Below are 6,496 nucleotides of genomic sequence, written 5' to 3' on the forward strand. Positions count from 1 at the left end.
CGACAAACAGGTCCGTAATCTGAAATGTGTGCGAAGACTAATAATAACACAGACGATTGCTGCTAATAAGCCGTGTGAATTGCTCTGTCTACAGTAGAATAACATGTATATATATAACTAAAATAAACATCCAATTACATAAGTGACTATATAGATCATTCGCACACACCTCAATAAACAATTGCATGCATACTAAAGTAGGAGAAACGATCGTCTAGTCATCTACTTCTTGTGACGCTCCCGCCACTGCTATGTGGCTCGATCCCTCGTCTGAGTCAGGAAGAAGACAGTTCCTCATGTGAACGATCCGCCTGTACATCTCGTAGCTTGTGTACGTGTCCATGGACACGTACTTGACATGTTGTTCATCCAGTCTCTTGTGCCACACACTGTGCCAGGCGTTCCTGTCCTTATTGCTCTCTTTCTTCATCTTCGCGTAGTAGGGGTCGATGATGGTCGAGGCGAGGTCAACCAGGGAGTTCAGTTTGCTTTTGTCGCTGCCCCAGACCTTGTAGTGGTGCTGGATGTTGACAAGATTCGGGCATTTCAAGTCACTAACCTTGAGAGCTTTTAGATCATTGGTGGTGTCGACCGTAGTGAAACTATAGTCGGAGCTGTTGATAAACCTGGAGAAATGCTCGCAAGGCCTTGTGGCAAGGTGGAAGTGGTAGACGAGGACGTCATGTCGCATGCACAATTGGGCGATGGCAACCTTCTGATCGTGTCCAGCACGACCGATGGTGTACTCGAGGTCGAAGCCGACCACTCGGTACTTGTCCTCGGCAAGGAACTACTCCATAGTTTGGATGGAGCTCTCCACCGAGACTAGATCATTCGTGTACACCACCGAGAGGGCCTTTCCCCTCACGTGGGTGTCCACTACGTGATGCGTGGTGAACTGCCCGCTGTTGTCATCATCGGCCGCTGGGAGCGCCATTGGAGCCACGGGGAGCGCCATTGGAACCGCTGGATGCCCTCTCTGTATGTGTCCTCATGGGTGTGCTTATTGTGATGTGTGAGACGAGAGATGAAGGTAAATGGCCGCAGGAATAAAAGGGGGCCGGGCGGCGTGGATTGTCGGCGCGTCCGCATGGCAGTTTTTGCAGCGGGTAACTGCATCGTTGTGCCGCGCCCGGCGCAACCGCTTGCACACGAACGTGCGTGATCGTGCGCCGGCCCAAAACACTGGCAGCGCTCGTGGAGGGACGAGGGTAGAGCACCCGGAGAGATGCGAGAGCAGGAGCGTGTGGTGGGACGCGAGCAGAGCGCGCCGCGGCCTCCTGAACCGCAAGCAACCACATGCATGGAGCAGTTGAACACACAACAAATGGTCGCCTACAAGCCGGCCGACAGTTGCGTCGCTGCGTAGAGCGCAACCGTGTGGTACCACCTCCGTCTAGTCAATAGTCTCCTTTATATTCCGTGCCATACTTTGCCCTCAAATTTAACCAACAAAATGTTAATGCATGTTTTAAAAATTATATAATTGGGAACTATGTTCAAATACAAATCCAACTATATAATCTTTGGCGACATGCATTCATATTTTATTAGTTAAATCATACTTATAAACCAGGACAGTGGTATAGTAGGTAATTAAATCGCAAGCATTTTTTATTAACCGTATGTGTACGTGGTCTTTCGTCCTCCTCTCGCACGTCTTGTCACCTCGCTGCCGCAGACGGCTTATAGTGCAAGCTTGCGCAGCACGCGGGGGCGTTCTTTTTGCCAAACGGTGGCGCCAATGAATCATCGGTGAGCCCGTTCCCGCGCAAGCCTCCCGCCCGACTCGGTGAAATCCCCCAAAATCCCAATACTTACCGGCTAGCTATAAAAACCCTCACGGCCGGCGAGTCCTGCGTCGCATTTTCCCGTCCATCCCTGTAACTTATCTCGTCTGCTTCTCCCACATTCGCCAATGGCACCGGTCTGTCGTCGTCGCTCAGCCACTCCGCCGTCATTAGAGGACAGCTCTAGCTGGGAGGCTATACCGCGGCGGCGGCGCAGTCCCCGGCATAGTGTAGTGCATGTGGCGTCCCTGTTGGGTGCGCGCGGAACACCCACCACACGCTCTGCCGCCGATGCCCATCGGCAGCTGTTGCCGGCCGCCCTTGCCGCCACACCACCGTCGAAAGCCAGGGCCATTGCCCGCTCCGCCGTCGCGGCCCGAAGGCGAGAGATGGCCGTCGTGGCCGCCACCCCACTGGCGGCCACTGTGGCCATCACCCGCTCCGCCACCGCGGCCCGAAGGCGGGAGGTGGTGGTCGTGGTCGCCACCCCGTCGTCGGCCGTCGTGGCCGCCAGCCCACCGTCGACCGTCGGGGTCATCACCCGCTCCGCCACCGCCGCCTAAAGGTGGGAGGCAGAGGTGGATGCCCGCACGTGCGACAGCGACCTTGCGCGCTACACCGAGTTCCTGCGGGAGGAGGAGGAGGAGCGCCTCGTCGAGCACGCAAAGAGCCTTACCGCCGCAGTGGCAGCGACACACGCCGCCTCAGAGGCGAGGAATTAGGAGATCTACGAGGAGAACCACCGCTTTGAGAGGGGTCGTCTGGAGCAGCAGAGGGCGTTCAAGGCGAGCGTCGCTGAAGCTGCATTAGCGGCACGCACCGCATTGCGGTTGCCCAGCTCGTCGGTAGGCTCCTCCTCCTCCGCCTCTTACTGAGCGCGCTCGACAGAGGAGAGGCAGCCGGAAATAGTACAAAGCCCCTCCGCAGTAGTAGTAGTATTTAGGGGCTATTTTGTTTAGTTCATCTGACTATAAATGTGGTGGAACTGTACAACGTACTTAAAATTAGCTAGTACTAGGAAAATGGCCCGTGCGTTGCAACGGGATCAAAATTCATCACACTCAAACAATTCTTATCCCATCACTATGTTATTTTCAAAAACAATAAGTATTGTCAGATATCCCTAACATGAAGTTCTTCCAAGCAGACCATCTTTAAAATGTATGCATTGTTATTTTTTCCAATGAAATATTGTTTGACTTGCGAGCCGTGCGGATAAACCAGCTAAATCCAAATTCCCATGTGCACAGCCCGAAGCTAAATCCAAATTCCCATATCATCTAATGCTTTTTTAGTTATTTGTTTTTGCTGATCCATGCATTTGTTCCCAGATAACGGAAATCCCCTTCCAATCATAATTGGCCGGTACTACAAATATAGGCCAGCACAATTGAAGATACAAACATAGGTACAATGTTGCTACGACCGCTATATGAGCTGGCTTATGTTTTCAAGATCAAATGTGAAGGTCAAATTCACGCAATTATTAAGCAATACTACAACTTTACTCACAGTGAACTACTTTTGGAAACGAAGTTTGCATTTAGACGATCTGTCACCATACACATCCATTACAAATATACCACCACTTATAGAAAGTGCACTGTCTACGTCCCTGAAATACAAAGCTGAAAGTGGTATTATGTGCTAGAGCACAGATGCCCTCGATATCTTTCCTCTATGCTCCCTTGAGATTCCCAAAGCACAACATGTACACCCAGGTATATAATAACAGGTATTCAGATTTTTATGCAAGGCACGTGGCCCACGTCTGACTGCAAGGCAACATTATGCCGTCGGCCTCCACCATAGCGGATCAGAATTGGACAAACGACATGGGCCGTCACATGCAAAACACTTACAGTCAACAAACACATGAGGTAACCCCAGATCTTAATTTTATGACATGCGTACATGATCAGACACAGAATAAACACCCGAGGTCAAACCGATCTCAAGTTCTGAACCTACACCTTGGTTCACTGTACTTTCAGAACTACCAGCAATCTGAAACAGAGCCGCCGCTATTAGCTGTACATAGTCCAATTGTAGTTCAGATAAACAATCAGAAACCACGGTACAGTACCTCTGCTCATACTACGCGGTGCTTCGAACTCTGCATCGACTGTGTGATGACCAATCCAGCTCCAGATAGCACAGAAGGAGCCATTGAACTTTGCGTCGAATCAGTCACCCAACAGTCTTCAGCACTTCTATATGTACACACAGCAAAGGATTAATGGAGGACAGATAAAGTTCAACAACCACTCTGCTGCCCATTTTGTAGTCCGCCCAGCCTCTACTTTTCCATTCATTGTGTTTCAAAATCCAAATGAAATGGACACACCGTGCGCCGCGTGAACTGATAAATGTGTGAATCAATTAGAGAGAGAGAGAGAGAGAGAGAGAGAGAGAGAGAGAGATGTTTTCAATGATGCATCAAAAGAGGAACTTTTGGTGGCTGCTCTGCTCTAATAACAATGAAATATCAATACTAATTAGAGAAGGGAGAGGAACTTACGATGGCTGTTGTGCATCAAATGTGCTGATGCAACACTTGTTTTCGTCTTACCTAGGGACTTGTCCCATTGGTCGCCGTCCAGCAGCAGATGTTAGCACCACCGGGGCTCCAACCCAGCGTTGTTCAAACAATAATTCGGAAATGAATTTATGAAGAGTTATAACCCATCTAGCCTATCATAACTATTTAATAGGTTCAGTTTCTATTCCTGTCAAATCTGAATATAAGTACCACACCAGTTACCTACTTCATGATGTGTATCAGGACCAGAGAAACTTTCTGGAGTTTGCATACGAATACTCCAATTCTGGAGTTTGCAAACTCATACTCCAAAGTTAAAAAGGTACATCATACATTTTTCTGGAGTGCTGATCAAAATTTCCAAAAACAGCAGCCAGTTGATATTTGGAAAAGTGGTTTGAGGTGAACCAGATCTTCAAGCATGTTAATTCTCAATCATGTGTTAGGCGTATAACACATTACTTCCTCGTGGTTGCTAGAACTAAATTTAACAGTACAAATAACATATATAGATGGTTTCTGATGGTCATCACAATACAGTAGACCAAACAAATAGAACATCTTTGTGATGACGAAATTACAGGAAATCAGTATGATTCTATCTATGTCAATCTACCAGAAGGTACAGGTTACAGTAAGCAACTGAAGGATATATACAATCCTATCAAAACTCATGCTCTTTTCAAATTTCAGTTTCAAAAAGATTCTGAAACATAACAGACATGTCGCAAAAAGGCATCAAAATAAACCAGGGGAGCACATGTGTGTGTACCTGCGCGTGGTCGTGATGATCGTTTGGACAAAGTAGTGTCCTCGCTGGCGTTGTGGAGGATGGCCTGGGTGGAGGAGCCGTGTTCCGTGGATAGCACACGCTCGGCCGTCAGGGCGGCGCCCAGCCGGACCATCTTGGGACGACGCAGGGAGACGGGGAGCGGCTGCATGACGGGAAAAATAGGGAGGCCAGCAACACATTGGTATCAATCAAGAGCTGGCCTGAAGTGTTCGAATATATAGTCCATGTTCTCAAGACTTTGCAGATCCAACTTCTTAAGCAAAATCATACTCAAGTTGAATCGTTTTACACATTATGAACATTCAGAAGCAGATAACAAACCTATCATGCGTCTATTCATTGTTGCTAAAATTGTATCTAACCATTAGATGAGGAAGTCACCAAAGAAGTTGTTATCTATATTGAACATGTACTCCAACACTCATGGGTGCTGCCCACACGTCACGGAAAGATCTACCATACAAAATTAATCAGGGGAGACACGCCCATGCGACCATGCGACTGAGTTCTCACAGGACCAGGAGGTTGTTTTTGGCCACGGCCTGAGCTTATGATGGACATCTCTAGCAATTAGCAACAACATGGCATACTCTATTTGCGGGGAGGAGAGGATTCCGGACACAAACCTGGATCCGATGACCAGAGCCGCCGCCGGACCTGCAGCTGGTAGCCGCGCAGTCCCTATTCTCCCTTCTCTTCTCTGCATCCCACCTCATCTCCTTCCTTCGTATCTTCACCCTAGAAGACCGAGTCGCCACGGCCATGGAGCGCCGCAGCCACTGTCCTCCACTACGAACCGCCGGGATGGATCCCGACCTCCGCCACTTCCCCGTCGTTCCCCGCCTCCCGGAGCTCTGCCGTCGTTGTCCTGCTCCCGATTGGATCGGGGATCAGGAACGCCACCGGCCATGGAGCTCCACCGCCGCCGGCCTCCACTACAAACCGCCGGTATGGATCCCGACCTTCGCCACTTCCTCACCGTTCCTCGCCTCCCGGAGCACTGCCGCCGTCGTCCTGCTCCCGATCAGATCGGCGATCGGGAGCGCCGCCGCACGATCTGCATCCCAGAAACCTTTTTTTCATTCACTCACCAAGGACCGCGGGTTAAATCCCTTAAACCATAGGGTCTTATTTGTAAAATTTCTGAACGAAACGATTTTCACACTTAAGATAGGACTGCAGGTTGATTTCTCAAAAACAGGGGGACTTTTTTGCAAAAAGGCACGACGTACGCCCAAAAGCAATCGCTCGTTTATTAGTAGGTAAAGATATATAATTGAACTAGCTATTTCAGTACGTGGTTGGCAACAATTGGGGAAAAATTTGGTCGGTTCAGCTGTCGAGTTGAACTGTTTGTATAAATTAAGAACG

General features: G+C 49.3%; 1 long non-coding RNA gene across 2 annotated transcripts; it reads right to left on the minus strand.

Annotated features, from left to right (window-relative positions):
- Positions 1-3,514: 3,514 nt before the first annotated feature.
- Positions 3,515-6,212, minus strand: LOC119355612. Of its 2 annotated transcripts, XR_005171626.1 has the most exons (3): positions 5,752-6,212; positions 3,877-5,267; positions 3,515-3,797 (listed from the first exon to the last, which is right to left on the minus strand). It is a non-coding gene; the product is annotated as an uncharacterized LOC119355612 (long non-coding RNA). The 2 variants fall into 2 exon arrangements; XR_005171625.1 differs by having other exon boundaries at positions 3,515-5,267.
- Positions 6,213-6,496: the final 284 nt, after the last annotated feature.

This window comes from Triticum dicoccoides, chromosome 2A (genome assembly GCF_002162155.2).
Source record: "Triticum dicoccoides isolate Atlit2015 ecotype Zavitan chromosome 2A, WEW_v2.0, whole genome shotgun sequence".
Taxonomy (NCBI): domain Eukaryota; kingdom Viridiplantae; phylum Streptophyta; class Magnoliopsida; order Poales; family Poaceae; genus Triticum; species Triticum dicoccoides.